Source organism: Rhineura floridana, chromosome 17 (assembly GCF_030035675.1).
Source record: "Rhineura floridana isolate rRhiFlo1 chromosome 17, rRhiFlo1.hap2, whole genome shotgun sequence".
In the NCBI taxonomy this organism is placed as follows: Eukaryota; Metazoa; Chordata; class Lepidosauria; order Squamata; family Rhineuridae; genus Rhineura; species Rhineura floridana.
Genome location: NC_084496.1, coordinates 17,777,270 through 17,793,928, shown reverse-complemented (window position 1 = coordinate 17,793,928; position 16,659 = coordinate 17,777,270). Strand labels below are relative to the sequence as shown.

Here is a 16,659-nt window from a genome sequence, read left to right as displayed (position 1 = left end):
ATTCTCCCTTATACACCTCTATGAAGGCATGGAAGCATTGCCCTAACTCTACCACACACACACCACTGTCATTTGGAATTCCCCCTGAATTCGCACTCAGATATGCACCAGCTGGTTTCCATCTCCAGTCTAACAATTATACAATTTGGGCAAGTCAGGTTAGATTAGGCTGAGAGATGGTGACTTGCCCAGAGCCAAGTGATCTCAATGGCTGAGCAGAGAGCTGAACTTCAGCCTCCAAGCTCGTAAGTCAACACTTTGTAGCCACTGCCACACACTAATTCCAAAACATTAGAATTTCAGGAAGGTATCAGGAACTTAGCAGTTTCCTTTTCCCCATGCAACCTGTCTGTTTTTCACCAATTTCTAATACGCAACACTCCTATGAAAGACTGTGTGCACTCTGCTCCGCAGTGGGGGAAGGAAGAATTAGTGCCATGTTGAACCATAGTTTGTGCACGCCAATCCTGAATCTTGCAACATGCATAAATGTTGCAAAAAAGCATAATCTTTTTTATTTTTGGAAACTAAAATGAAAACACTCTAACAATTTTAGTAGAATAGACATTTTTCCCATATCAAAATGGGGGGATGGAGATTGTGCAATATTAAGCTCCCACCCCTCCACCCCAATGGCTGTTGTTTCTTCATCATTCCCTCAGTGCTGCCTCCAATGCTACTTATTCATCTTTCCTGGATTTGTCACACACAGGGCCAGTGCCAGGAGTGACTGGGCCCTTGGGTGCCAGCCTGCCCCGGAGCCCCTGCTACCAGCTGTGCAGGACTGTATAGACTGTGCGGGACTGCTGCACCTACCTCTTCTCTCTTTCTGTGAATGCCCTGCATGCTGGGCACGCAGGTTGCTGCCATCAACCAAGATGGTGCTGGAGGCTTCTCTAAGGGGCTGATACCCCCGCCACCATCTTGGTTGATGGCACGCATGTGCGCTATGTTGTGTGCCTCTGCTGCCATCTTGGTTGAGTGTGTGTGTGCAGCGTGCAGGGCATTCACAGAAAGGGAGGAGAGGTAGGTAGAGCAAGCAGGTGCCGTGGGGCCAAACAGTCTGTGGGAAGGGGGCTGGGAGCTCTGTGTCTGCAATCTACAGCAGGGTTGGGAGTCTACCCTGATGAGGATCATGGAAGAGGAGTGCTACCCCCATACCCTAAGGAGGGGCCCTCGCCACCTGGCTGTCCTTTGGTGCCAGCCCTGGTCACATGGATGACCCTACCTAACCAGGAATCACTTAGAGCAGGAGTGGGGAACATTTTTCAGACTGAGGTCAACATTGCCTACAGGGCAGCATTTCAGGAGCAGCATGTCAAGCAAAAGTGGGTAGAGTAATGCAAGTACTGTAAGGCAGAAGTGTTCAATTCCTACTCTGGCTCAGTCTTCTCCCAAAAGAGGGTCTTCCTAGTAAACGTGAAGTTGAAGGGACAGGATTGCAGCTTGAAATTGATAGACAATTGGTCAAGGAATACCTAATCACTTTGAACAAGCTCAAATCTCCAGGGCCTGATGAATTGCATCCATGAAAATTGAAGGAACCAGCTAAAGAATTCTCAGAACAACTGTCTCTTTGTGAAATTGTAGGGGATGGATTGTAGTGCTGAATGACTGGAGGAGGGATAATGTTGTCCCTATCTTCAAAAAGCGCAAAAAGGAGGAACCTGGGAACTACAGACCAGTTAGTCTGACATCAATCCCTGGGAAAATTCTGGAGCAGATTATGATGTGGTCAATCTGTAAACACCTTTAAAGTAATGCAGTGATTACTAGAAGACAACATGGATTTGTCAAAGACAAATCCTGCCACAGTAATCTTATCTCTTTTTTTGATTGGGTAACCTCCCTGGCAGACTGTTGGGAATGCTGTAGACATAATATATCTCAACTTCAGCATGATATTCTGATTGGCAAGTTAGCTAAATGTGGGCTGGATGGAACAACTATCAGGTGGATCCATAGGTGTGCTTATCAATGGTTTCTTCTCAAATTGGGGGAAGGTAACGAGTGGGGTACTACAAGGCTCGGTCCTGGGTCCAGTGCTCTTCAACATTTTTGTTAATGACTAGGATGACTTGGATGAGGTGGTACAGGGAATACTTATCAAATCTGCAGATGATACAAACTTGGGAGGGATAGCTAATACCCTGAAAGATATAAACAAAATTCAAAGTGATCTTAATAGTCTGGAGCATTGGGCTGAAAACAACAGAATGAATTTTAATGGAGATAAGTGCAAAGTTCTACATCTAGGAGAAAATAACCAAATACACAGTTATAAGATGGGGAATACTTGGGCCAGCAATACTACATGCAAGAAGGATACTTGCTAATCACAAGTAAACAGTGCGATGTGGCTGCAAAAAAGGAAAATGCTATTTTAGGCTGCATTAACAGAAGAATAGTTTCCAAATTGCATAAAGCACTAGTTCCCCTCTATTCAGCATTGGTTAGGCCTCATCTTAAGTTCTGCATCCAGGTCTGGACTCCGCACTTTAAGAAGGAAGCTGACAAATTAGAACATTTTCAGAGGAGGGCAACAAGGGTGATCAGAGGACTGGAAACAAAGCCCTATGACGAGAGACTGAAAGAACTGGGCATGTTAGGTCTTGAGAAGAGAAGACTAAGGGAAGATATGACAGCACTCTTCAAGTACTTGAGAGGCTGTCACACACAGGAGGGCCAGGATCTCTTCTCGATCATTCCAGAGTGCAGGATATGGAATAACGGGCTCAAGTTACAGGAAGCCAGATTTCAGCGGACCATCAGGAAAAACGTCCTAACTATTAGAGCAGTATTACAATGGAATTAATTACCTAGGGAGGTGATGGGCTATCCAACACTGGAGACATTTAAGTGGTAGCTAGATAGCCACCTGTCAGGTATACTTTAACTTGGATTCCTGCAATGAGCTAGGGGCTGGACTGGATGGCCTTATAGGCCCCTTCCAACTCTACTATTCTATGAAGTAATTTTTACCTTTGCACAACAGGTTAGTTTCTACATACATACTTCTCTGTCCTCCATCCAGGCAGCCAAGTGACATATCAGCAAGGCAAAAACAGTCAAGGCAGTCAAAAACAGCAAGATCAGTGAGGAGTACAACCTGGGAGAAGGGAATATGGCTAGGGAGTGTCTTAAGGACCAGACAGTGAGGTCTGGAGGGCCACATTTGGTTCCCAGTCCTGAGGTTCCTCACCCATGACTTACAGAATCCATTGACAACATGATGCTGTTCAGAACCAATCAGACTGGGCTATATAATGAGCATCACTGTGTGGGACCAATTGCCAGTAAAGGCTATATAAATGAATAAGATAACATTTTAAGTGCTGCAAATCTATGGAATAGGCATTTGTCAGCTTTTGTGCCTAATTTGCCCTGCTTATGCCAGCTGAGACAAGCCATCATAGACATATCTACACCCTTTAAAACATAAATAGAAGTAATAGGTGAGTTAAAATATATCTCATTGGCTTCTGAAAAGCTCATGCAGGAGTTGTACTAGAAAATGACATCTTTGTTGTTGTTATATGCCTTCAAGTCAATTACGACTTACGGTGACCCTATGAATCACCAGCTAAATCCTGTTTAAAAGGAAAACATGTAATGAGAGACACATTAAGCCCATTTTCTTCCACGTTGTCAGTGGTGTCAGAGATAGATCACTTCTAACTTTGCATGTTAAGTACCACAATTAATTGCATTACTGCACTTAGTTGAGACATAAAAGGGAATTAATAGCAGGGTTTAGCAGAAAGGATTAAAATGGACATTTTGAACATTGGAAATGTGTTAGTTAATTCTGGCTTGCAAATATTAGACAAGGTTAATATTTAGCCTAGAGATAAATCTGAGAATGGTTTTACTGACTAGAACAAGCTGTTTCCTTAAACTAGCCTCACTGTCTTTTAGATAGCTATGGGAAGTGAGTGATGATATGTTATGGTTGTTGTGAGATCTGTCTGGAACTTTGAAAATGTAACTAACAGAGCAACTCAAACCATAGGAAACCAGAGTAATTTACGCTGGTGTAAATTATGCTGGTGTAACTTATCCCTATTTCAAATTCTGCTCAAGAGGGGGGACACTGCAAGCTTAGCCAGCCCAAGCCTGGCAGAGGGAGAACAAATCTTTAAAATAGTTTGACCTACATGACTCTTCTTGCCAGTGTAACTTCCACTGGGTTGCTAGGTGACATGACCGAGCTGAACAGAGTATGGAATAGGGGTAAGTCTGTCCCTATCCCATTGTGGCTCCACCATTTTCCCAGAAACCCCCTTTTCAGGACTTACCCCAGCTTTTGCTGAGCCAGGATGGAGGACTTATGCCAGCATGTCTCCAGTTGAGCTGTGATGAGGAACTTCAGCTGGATCAGCCAGAGGTCCACCTATTCCAAACTCTGCTAATAGCAGCAGATCTTGGGTTTGGACTGCTCCCTAAAAAAAATGAGAACCCTGCTACTGCAAATGGCAAGCCCCACACCCAAGAAACTGTTAGAGAATTTCTCTATCCTTGGGAGAAATCCAGTGAAATGATGTCCCAGTTTTTCTGCCCACAAATTGGTTGAGGAGTCATTTCAGGGGATCATTTGCACACAGCCCTACTGAACTGATGCCTTTATTACAACAGAGGAAGCAGATTCATGCATGCAAAATAAAACAGAAACTAGAACCCATACCAGCACATCTTTTGCTACCATTGGTAGGAATGCAGCCAAAGACGCAACATATACATTTTAAAGGGCAATCCTTTGTATGTCTACTTAGAAATACGCCCCACTGAGTTCAATGGGACTTACTCCAAAGTCAGTGTGGATATCAGGGCTGGGGTAATTATTTCACCCTTGGGAGGCACATTCCATTACGGACATCTTCGAGGGAGTGCATGCCAATGTTGGGTAGGATCAGAGGCAAAAGTGGGCAGAGATCAACAGATGTGACTTTTCCATTGTACAGTAGGTTGCATTCCAGCCCCACAAAAAACAGATGTTTCTATGCACACATGCACACCTAAGTCTTCCATCCAGGCCAGCAAGAGGCATTACCACAGTTCAAAGAGACAACAGTAACAGAGGAAGAGTCCGATCATTTGCCCATCCAGCTCAGTCTTGTCTATGCTGACTGGCAGAGGCTGTCCAGGATTTCAGATGGTGGACATTCAGAGCTGTACCTGAAGATGACGGGAACTGAACCTGGAACCTTCTGCATGCAAAGCAGATGCTCTGCCACTGAGCTATGACCCTTTCCTTAGCCAGACAACAGTATGTGAGGATGGCACAGAGCAAGATCAGTGAGGGGTATGACTTTGGGGTCAGCATATGGTCCAGGGAGAGCTCTGAGGTCCAGATCAGGAGGGCTGGTTGCATCGTGTTTCGACTTACACCTTCAGGAGGGAAGGGGGAAAAGATGGCGTCTGGCAGACAACGTTAAGTGCGGCCTCTCCAAATCCCTGATAAACTATACAGTACTAATTTAATCTAAGGGAAAATTTTCATTCTATTTACTTTGCTGCTCATGTACGGAGTGTTTTTGTTGTCTGGATGCCTGGTTTTCGGTTGCTTGCTTGCTGTTATCTCCCTTGGCGTTTGTCTGCTGCTGTGGCTCTCTACAGCGGGCAGTTTGTAAGAGGACAAAGACACCTGCTGTTTAGAAAATAAAGAGACTGAGAAAATAAAGTTGAATGAAGAAGAAATCTGAAGGGAACTTTGACAACAGGAGGGTTTGGAGCAATTAGAAAGTGAGTAGAATCTAACTCACTTTTAAGTTAAAGTACCCTAGCCCAGTCGCTGATTGGGGTGGTAACTTGATATGGTACACACGAGAAAGGACTATCGGACCCAGGGGCTTGACATCTTGGAATTGTTACCAATGGAGAAAAAGCCTAAACAACTGAAAATTACCCAGTACTTTCCTCCGAAAGATCACTCAAGCTTAGCTGGGATAATGGTGGGAAAAGGGCAAGAGTTTGCACTGAAGGAAAGAGGCCTTCAGTCTGCCAAAACTTGGGCTAATGCTGAAAATAGTAACACAAGGAAAGTGACTGATAAAGACCCTATTATGGATTCACCTCTAGATTGGTCTTTGGATTTAAATGGGGCATTGCAAATGGAATGTCCTGCCTTCTTAACCCCTTCTTTGGCTCAGGAGATTGCAGAAGCAAACAATCTGGTTCATTCATTGATAACAAAAAACCCGCAAGTTCTCAATACAGATTCAAGAGGCATGGAAATGGGGTTTCTTGGGACTGATCCTGACAGCTTACACCCCACGTTAGATTCTCCTGTTACTATATCAAGTCCCGATAGATCTTTTGGGGGGGAAAGAGTACTGAATACAACTAGCCATGTACCCTTAGATTGCTGGCTTTTTACACTGACTAAGGATATTGAGCATATTAAGAACTTCATATGCAAAGCGAATAAGCTTTTAACCACACTCGTAGAGGTGTATAGAAATTACCCTCCCCTTTCTGATCCTATCTCTCGACCTACTCAGATCCAACCACAACAAACGTCTCAAACAAACTTTAAACAAAAGGACAAGAGAACTCGGCTGACAAATTTAAGAAGACGGCATGGTAAGATGGTCAGACCGTCCAAATTGAGTAAAAACATCAAGCATCCTACATTTCGACAATATGTCAAAATGAATTTTTCCAAACTTTTTAAAATCTTAAGTCACTTGTTGAATCTAAAGGAAAACATCAACTACATTGTTCAACTCAATCTACAAATAGAGACCATGTTAAAGAGATCACAGACCTTAAGATTCCTCTGAGGTCTCCTCAGCCAAAGGATTTAAAAATATCTGTATATAAACAGACAACCTTAAGTCAAACATGTTCTCATTCTGATACTGGGGTGGTTAAGAAGCGGACTCCCACCTCAAAATGGCAATTAAAACTTGTTCGTAGAAAACTAGTATTAACTAATTATCTGAAACCTCCAGGACACCTTACTCAATGGGAGCGTAAAATCAATTTGCTGAAATTACTTAACACTGTTCTCCCCGGTCGATTTTTAATATCAAATATAATCTCAGTGGAATATCTTTACTATAATCAACTCATGGCGCGAGCAATAGTGATATTTGATTCCAGGCACAAAGCGGATCTTCCACTGCAACACAAAATGAGTCTATGGTACTATGGTATCAAAATAAAGAGATTCTTTATGAATACAGCATTACCACAACCTCTTTCCTTATATTTTCCAGTCAAAAATTTGAAAGAAAATGCTGATACGAAGCATCTAACAAAACAAGCAGAGTCAAATTTGAGACAAGATGTCCTTTCACTCCCGGACCAATTTTATAGGATCTTTTATAGGATTTTTATAGGATCAGTGATCCTATAAAAGAATTCTCATGACCTGAACTGGCCCAAGCGTCTATGACTGAGGAAGAATCAGGCCCATACATTGATGAGGAAGTAAGACTGTTGGAAGCTTATATAGACCTTTCGAGCGCGGCAAAATTTGATATAGTGCAAAGATTGCAAAATCTGACTATGTTATTAATTAGTAAAGCTCCAGATGACATACACTCGAATAATTCTGCAAACAGCCCATTAGAAGGAAGATGTCCATCAAAAAACTCCTCACCGAGATTGGATAGAACTTTGGAACCTACTGAAGGTGACGATGTGGTTATGATGCAACCGGAGAGGTATAATGAAACCCCAAGGACGGCACCAAAATCGATGCCGCAATCGTTTAATATATGACGGAGAACTATCCATTCTTCTCCTAACCTTTCTCTCCTCTCCTGGAATATTGCAGGAGCGAAATCTAAAATTGCTGATCCATTCCTTTTGACTTACCTTAAAAAGTTTGATGTGATTCTGCTACAGGAGACATGGGTTACTGACTCAATTGACATTGATGGATTTATGACCTATACTATGCCAGCAACTTATAGCAACAAAGGAGGGCGCCCAAAAGGAGAACTTTGTATAATGGTTTCTATCAAATTAAGATTAACGTTGAATGATTTACCATGTTTGCCAGGATTGGCTATGTCATTGGTTCTTAAAACGAAGGAGTCATGTTTGCTACTAATTAATGTTTATCTCCCTCCTATTAGGCAGAACAGTCAAATTAAATCTATGTATCATCTATTAGAGGAATATATTGTTAAATTATCAGCACTTCATCCAGAGGCCCTGATAATAATAGCTCGTGATTTTAATGCTAGATCTGGACCTAGTGATCAGAAACTATATGAGCAGTTCCGCCAAACTCCCCCTGATTTATACGAGGATCACAAAGTTCCCCTGCGTTCCTCGAAAGATAAAGAGATAAATTATGCAGGTTTTTCCCTTATTCAGATGAATTATAGACTAAATCTTACCCTGGTAAATGGGACTGTTGAGGGTGATTGGTTTGGAGAATATACATATCTCTCAGGGGTGGGGTCATCGACTATCAATTATTTCATAATCTCTAGAGATATGTTTTCCATGGTCCCTTCTTGTTCTGTGGATATCCGAACAGAAAGCGACCATTTACCTCTCCTGTTGTCATTGATCTGAGGATCGCAAGAAATTCAACCTTTAAAGACGCCAACCTTAAAGTGGCAGCCTATGGAGTCTATCTCACAGGTACGTTGGTCAATTAAGCTAGAAAAACACTTCAGAGAAATTATACACTCTCCAACTATGGCCCGACTCCGAGAAACACTACTATCAGCTATACAGGGAGAGCCTACAATTCTAGCTTATCAGAAAATATTATCAGAGATTCAAACAAACCTGATTGTAAATTCCTCTTCAAATGGGAACAAGGGTTTCAATTTTCACAAACAATGGTTTGACCAGGAATGCCTGGCCCATAAGAAGCTTTTGATCTGTAAATACAGAGAGTATAGGTCTCAGAATTATACAGAAATTCCATCAGAATATAAAGAACTGAAACAGAGCTACAAAAATTTAATCAAACGTAAAAAGTCAGAGACCCAAAAACTGTATTGGCAACAATTGATTATGGCCTCTAAGACTAAAAATCCTGCATTATTCTGGAAGTTAGTGGCCAGAGGATGGCCTAAGTCATCACCAAAGTTGGACTCTCATATTTCAGTAAATCTGTGGGAAAGTTATTTCCACAAGGTTTATGCAAGTGATCAGAATAAGCTAAGCCATGCTGTAGTACCATTAAATGATCTTCCCAATTGGCCCCCAGTGACGGAGACTTAAGTGATTTCACTAATTATCACGTTAAAATCAGGGAAAGCCCCCGGTCCCGACAACATTATGGCCGAAATGATTAAAACTGATCCTAAATGGTGGGCACCTATACTAGCAACACTCTTCATGAGCGTAGATCAGACGACCATTATCCCTGATGATTGGGGCCTAGCTATCATTGTTCCAATATTTAAGAGAGGAAATAGAGCCGAACCAGCAAATTACAGACCCATAAGTCTGTTGAGTGTGATCAGCAAGCTATATGCTAAATATCTCTTAGCAAAACTCCAAACCTGGCTCGAGCAGGAAAATATACTTGAGGATGAACAAGCTGGATTTAGGACAAACCGTTCCCCTATTGACCATCTGGTAGTTCTAAACCATCTTATAGATAAATATTCAAAGCGCTCGGGGGGGGGCTTATATGCAGCTTTTATAGATTTTAAATCTGCATTTGACCTCATCCCCAGAGATAAATTGTGGGCAAAATTAGAATCTGCAAATATTGATAGGAGACTATTACTGCTTATACGCATTCTCTATTCAAATACTTGTGTTCGCATTAGATATAATAATGCTGGCAATTTATCAAGGCGTATTCCAACGGTAAATGGAGTAAAACAAGGCTGTATATTAGCTCCAACGCTATTTAATTTTTATGTGAACTCTTTAATTAAAAGCCTTGCAAAAATCTCCTCTCACCACCCTACGCTCTCAAATAGGCCAATTTCAACATTACTATATGCAGATGATGCTGTGTTGGTCTCTCTTTCCTCTGTTGGCCTTCGGCGACTCCTCTTAGCTCTCACCAATTATTGTAAGAATGAAGCATTGGTAATTAATTATGACAAGACCAAGGTGATGGTTTATACCAAGAAGCACTTAAAACATCGATGGAGTCTGGGGGGTAATGCTATAGACCAAGTAACTACCTATAAATATCTTGGCATAGCCCTTCATTCTTCGGGCAAAATGTGCAAGGATAAATGCCCAAAGAAGTGTTAATGCCCTCCTTTCTTTTTACTATAACAAGGGTGGCCAACATATTCCTTCAATTTTAAAAGTACTCACCTCTAAAATTGTCTCACAATTACTGTATGGTGCACAGGCAAGTGTATATACTATTTTTTCCTTATTAGAATCCGTACAAACTAAATTTCTTAGGACCATCTTGGGAGTCCCTTCTTGCGTCTCTAACAACGTTTTATGCTTAGAAGTTGGTCTCCCAACGCTTGAATCACGTATTTGGATTCTTAAATTAAAAATTTGGTTAAAATTAGTTTTTTTTCCAACAGGACTGGCCCCTTTAATACTTACTGACTCCTTCCAATCAGATTGGAGGAACTCCTTATCACATAAACTTACATCTTTAGGCCTATCCTTACCTTTCCTCCTATCTATGGGCTTCCAACAAGTCAACCTAATAATTACTCAAAGAATTTTAGATATGGAAATCCAAACACAGCGTACCCTCAAATATACAAATATAACTGGGGAATCATATAGCTCTCCTTATTCGCTTGCGAACCACTTGAGGATTTTGGATAATTACAGAATAAGAAAAGCTTTTACAAAGGCCAAATACAATGTTTTACCCTCTGCCATATTAACTGGCAGATACCAGAAAATTCCTTTGTTAGAACAAGTCTGCCCCTGTGGCAGTGGCTCTTTAGAAAACATTGACCATGTCCTGCTAGATTGCGAATTTTATAATGAGTTGAGACAGCAATTTATTACTCCCCTTCTTCAACAACTCCCTGGCCGAGACCCAGCACTATACACAAAATATCTCTTAGCAGATGTAGATCCTTTTGTTACATTTCCAGTCGCAAGGTATTGTGCAGCAGCCATAAAACAGCGCATATTAGTGGTCTCACAAGAGATTTTATAATTTTATATCTGGATAATTTTAAAATATTTTTTTACCCATGTATATTTTAATCAATTGTGGATATGTATTTTTGGATACTGTTTATTGCTGGTCTTTGACTGTATAATAATAAATTATATTCTATTCTATTCTAGATTCTGCCTCTGAGCTCACTTACCTCTGGTGTATAGGATTGTAGCCCTAGAGGTTTCCACACCTAGAAGAAAGAATAGCATTACATTGTAAGTCTCTATCCACTGAATCTGATGCATGTTTTATTCAAACATGTTGCAATCGGGAATGTTCAAATGCACAAAGGCTTCAGACCCATGGGATTTTTTTCAAGATGTGAATTCCCATTAAAAATGGCAATATACGGGTCTTTCCCTTTTATGTGCCCTCTAAAACACTCTTCATTTCCCTCTTTTTAACCAAGCTTGCACTGACCCTTTGGAAATGCCTTAATTTAGAAATGAAGCAACCCTATTATTCTTATCTCCTGAGTTCACCTGAAAGCTTTCATCCATGTCTGTAATTTACTGAAAAGGCTATACTTTCAAACTACCCAAGGCTTCTTTTTCCAGTCAGACATACTTGAGTCAAAAACTTTTGATTTTTTTTTTAGCCTCCTTTTTAGAAGTGCTAAGACTCTATAATAGGGTTGCCAGGTCTCCGGTTTTCTGCCGGAGTTTTCAGCAAAACGGGGCCGTCTCCAGCCTCCGGCCATAGTTTGTTTGAAGCCGTTGATCTCCGGCTTTTCAGTGTCTCCCTCAGGCACGCATGCGTGATTGACATGCATGCGTGATTGACTGGCCGCCTTCCCGCCCTTTGTCGTTAAGGGAGGGACTACTAGAGAGACAGGAAGTGAGTAAAGTGTTGCAGGGATGAAGTGTATGTATAGTATTACTCAAACCTGTACAGCGACATAGTATTGAACTGATGTTTCCTTTAGCTTGTAAATAAAGAAACTGCTTGAAAATTACTGCACAATATAGAAGGTTCAACTGTAATTATTTTATCTCAAAGTGCCTGCTGAACATAGATGTTGACATAGTTTCAGCTATTTTACAGTTTATGACTGCAGCTTACAAACTGTTGGGAACTTTGTAATGTTAGTTTAGTGAAGATATAGTCATGTTAAGGGCTGTCATGTCAGCTTGTTGTTTCTAATGGTTACAGATGATCCATTGTGTCCCAGCTCAGTCACAATGCAACATAATCTGAATGATGTTGTCTTCTGGCTAATCAATAAATGACTCTAGTTAGTTAAAAGCAGCTGTGGGGAACCTGTGGCCCTTTAGTTGTTGTTGAACTACAACTCTCATAATCCCTACCTAGCTATTAACAATGCTTGCTGGGGATGATGGGAGTTGTAGTTCAGCAACATCTGGTGGGCCAAAGGTTCCACACACCTGATTAAAATTGTCAGCTGATACATGATGGGAGCTGTGGGTGGAAACTCCCATTGGGTCAATAAATTGATTATCAGAGGGCTCTGATCCTGCAAATATCCAGTTGCCACATACACTACAGTTCAAGATCCACCAGCCACTACAGCAGGTCTGGGGAAACCATGGCCCTCCAGATGTTGTTAGACTCTTAACTCAGCCTTTCCCAACCAGTGTGCCTCCAGATGTTGTTGGACCACAATCCCCACCTTTCCTGACCATTGGCAATGCTGTCTGAGGCTGATGGGAGTTGTGGTCCAACAACATCTGGAGGCACACTGGTTGGGAAAGGCTGCTCTAACTCCTGTCAGTCCCAGCAAGCATAGCCAATGGTCAGGAATGAATGGAGTTGTAGTCCAACATCTGGGTGCCATAGGTTTCCCCACCCTGCATTATAACACTGCCAGATTTAAAAAAGCAAATTCCTGAAGGAAGGGCTCAGTGGTATACCACATGCTTTGAACAGGAAACGTTCTGGGTGCAAGCCCTGGCATCTCCAAGTCAGGCTGGGAAAGACCCCAGTCTGAAATCCTGCAAAACAATACTCAGCTAGTTGGACCAATGGCCTGGCTTAATGCAAAGCAACTTCCTATATGCCTTTTAATTAACAGTAGTTTACAATTTCTGGAAGGTTGTAATGTTGTGAAAAACTATGTCTGCTGGAATTTGCCCTTCTGGGCAATTTTGAAAGTCCCTGTGGTATTTAATATGGCATCTGTAACAGCCAGTACATCTGCCCTTAAACTAGCTTTGCTTTCTTTTTTATGAAATTAACAGTTTGATTCCATGTATGTTTACCCGGAAGTCTAACCCACTAACAATATTTATTCCCAGTCCTAAATATGCACAGGACAGCAACCTAAATTATCACTGATTTCACTGAATGTGGTCGCACCATGAGTGCAACCCAGCTCCTCGCTGATTGCAGCAGAATTAATTCTGTATGTACTGCCTTATTAAGACACAGCAACAGATTTATTCAATATCTAAAAGACTCTGGAATGATTGCATGACTAACCAGAAATCTGTAAGCTATATGCAAAGCAAAACTTCATTATGAAATGTTAATGTCTAGAATAATTTATGCAATGAAAAGCTCAAAGTAAAAAGGCTGATTGAGGTTTAAAAGGTTAACAAAAATAGCTGTAACTTCAATACTTAACAGCACAATCCTATGAATGTTTGCTCATAAGTCCCACTGTTTCCATAGGGCGGGGCATATACAACCTACTATATGTATTTAGGATTGAAGCCTGTTGTTGTTATGTGCCTCCAAGTCGACTATGACTTATGGCAACCCTATGAATCAGTGACCTCCAAGAGCATCTGTCATGAACCACCCTGTTCAGATCTTGTAAGTTCAGGTCTGTGGCTTCCTTGATGGAATCAATCCATCTCTTGTTTGGCCTTCCTCTTTTTCTACTCCCTTCTGTTTTTCCAAGCATTATTATCTTTTCTAGTGAGTCGTGTCTTCTCATTATGTGTCCAAAGTATGATAACCTCAGTTTCATCATTTTAGCTTCTAGTGATAGTTCTGGTTTAATTTGTTTAACATGGCTGCAACCACATCTACTCAGAAGTAAGTCCTATTGAGTTCTATGGGGCTTAGTTCCTTAATAAGCATGTTTACAGTTGCTGCCTTCAGGGGCATCCATCTGTGCTCCCATCTAACATCTCTGCAACACTAAGCTCCTTTCTTCCAATAATGGCCTGGCCTGAGGGCACGTAAACCCTTCTTGCCAGAAGCAAGTAAGCTAGATTAAATGTTCCCTAAAGGCGTTGAACTGTGACCTGGCAGACCAGGGTTTGAATCCCCACACAGCCATGAAGCTCACTGGGTGACCTTGGGCCAGTCACTGCCTCTCAGACTCAGAGGAAGGCAATAGTAAACCACCTCTGTCTGAATACTGCTTACCATGAAGACCCTATCTGGGATCAACTTGAAGGCAGTCCATTTCCATTTTGCATCACCCTAAGCTTGTGAGAAAGAATGACCTTGTCACTTCAGATGGACCTAGGAACACCCTATTTTAGGTAAGATTTCTATTTTAATCTCCAGAGAATTTTTTTTGAATGGTATGCTCCAAGCAACTGTGGTTGATACAATGTATCATGTTTAATGATGTCACTAGGGCCCACCCCGTGACATCACTAGGGCCCACCCCGTGATGTCACTAGGGCCCGCCCCGTGACATCACTAAGGTCCATCCCATGACATCACTAGGGCCCGCCCCGTGACGTCACTAGGGCCCGCCCCCATTTTCTCAGGTTTTTGGATGGTTCCGACCTGGCAACCCTACTCTATAATAAGGAAGGTTTGGAAGTCTAGGCTCCTGAGTTATATTTCCAGTCTTTCCACAGACTGTTTTTGATCTTCGATAGCCTTATGAAGCTAAGATGCTTTCCTATGATACAAGATGCTCCAGAAGGAACTCAAGGAGAACACAATCAATTAGAATGAATAATATTATTATTCTTTGCTTGGTTTCAAATGCTTCTTTGATTGCAGTGGAGGCAAAGAAATGAAGGATGTTGTGAAAGCTGGCAAGTCATTTTGCTAATTTTATTGATCGCCCCCCCCCAGTTTCATTGAAATGCCTCATACGTTTCACTCAAATAGACATAATACCATAAGAAGAGCTGTGCTTGATCAGGCCAGTGGCCCATCCAGCCCAGCATCCTGTTCTCACAGCGGCCAACCAGATGCCTACAGTAAGCTCGCAAGCAGGACCTGAGCACAAAAGCACTCTCCCATCCTGCAGTTTCCAGCAAATGATATTCAGAAGCACTTCCACATTCCCTATGGAAGGGCCATAGATCAGTGGTAGAGATTCTGCTTTGCACGGAGAATCCCAAATTCAATCCCTGAAATCACCAGGTAGGGCTAGGAGTCTCCCTGCCTGAAATCCTGGAGAGCTGCTACCAGTCAGTGTAGGCAGTACTGAGCAGGATGGACCAGTGGTCTATGTTCCTGTGTTGTTCCCTGCAAAACTAGCTGAAGATAAAATTCAAAGACCACCTAAAACGGAAGTGGGGAACCAACTTCGCCATCATAATTCAGCAGCTGACTTTCCTATTAGTATATATCAGGGATGGGGAATGTCTGGCCTTCCACAGTGTTGTTGGACTACAACAGGGTTTATTTTTAAAAAATTGTATACAATTTTGGTTGTAAAACCATGTAAAATTTAAGGTCAGAAATCACTGACTAATTATTGCAGAAAGATATTTTCTCAATTGCCTTCATAAGCCTGGTAGCATAGAAAAGTTTTCAGCAGGTGTTTAAAAGTCAAAATGGAAGATGTCTGCAGACTCTCTGTTGGCAGAGCATTCCACAGGGCTGAGCTAATGACACTAAAGGTCTTGATTTGTTGTTGCTGTCAAATGAGCCTTGCCAACTCAAGATGGCCAACAATGTTCCTGCAAATGATCTCAGTGATCCAGCTAGGAATTAAGGGTTCAGGTGGTCCCTAAGGTACCTGGACCTAAGTTGTTCGGGGATTTGTAAATTAATACAAGGACCTTGAGCCTAGCTTAGTAGTAGATGGGTAGTCAGTGCCAGCCTTTTTGGATCAATTGGAACACTGGGGAATTTGTGAAATTGCCATGGGTGCCAGTCACAAAGTGGCTGCCATGGGATGTAAAATAAGGCAAAACAGCTACTTTGGCGGTGTGGCATTACAGAAAAAGACTCTCTTAGAGGTGTGTCATAGCACAAAATGAGACAGGGCCACAGAATGGTGCAGGCATTCCCCCCCTTGCATCACACCATTCAGTGGGCAAAGGGCACCTACATAAGCCACCTCTCTTTGAACCTCTCCTCTGTTCAGAACAGAAAGGAGGATGGGTGTTCAATCTTCTCATCCAATGAAATGTGGATGTGCTTAAAGGGGTGTGTTCCATGTAGGAGAGACTAGACAGGAACTAAGCAGGAAGAGCAAATATTCTCTTGTACATTGTGGATTTTAAAGGGATAGTTACTGACACCTGAAAGGTATTGGTGAGCAGACTAGCACTCACGGGGCCCACACTGCTGATTCCTGGAGTACAGCTTCCATAATCTCTGACCATTGACCATGTTCCCCACCAGCTTCTTAAAGAAACATGGAATCACCAGCAGAAATGTCATATGAACCTGCCTGAGTGTTGAATCTT

General features: G+C 42.0%; 1 long non-coding RNA gene across 1 annotated transcript in view; it reads right to left on the bottom strand.

The window, feature by feature from the left end:
- Window positions 1–16,659, bottom strand: part of LOC133371839 (uncharacterized) — a 66,659-nt gene that overhangs the window by 45,196 nt on the left and 4,804 nt on the right. Inside the window, exons 2-3 of the long non-coding RNA XR_009759397.1 lie at window positions 11,235–11,273; window positions 8,755–8,849 (exon numbers count right to left, since the gene is read on the bottom strand). This is a non-coding gene — a long non-coding RNA (uncharacterized LOC133371839). The remainder of the gene's footprint in view (window positions 1–8,754; window positions 8,850–11,234; window positions 11,274–16,659) is intronic.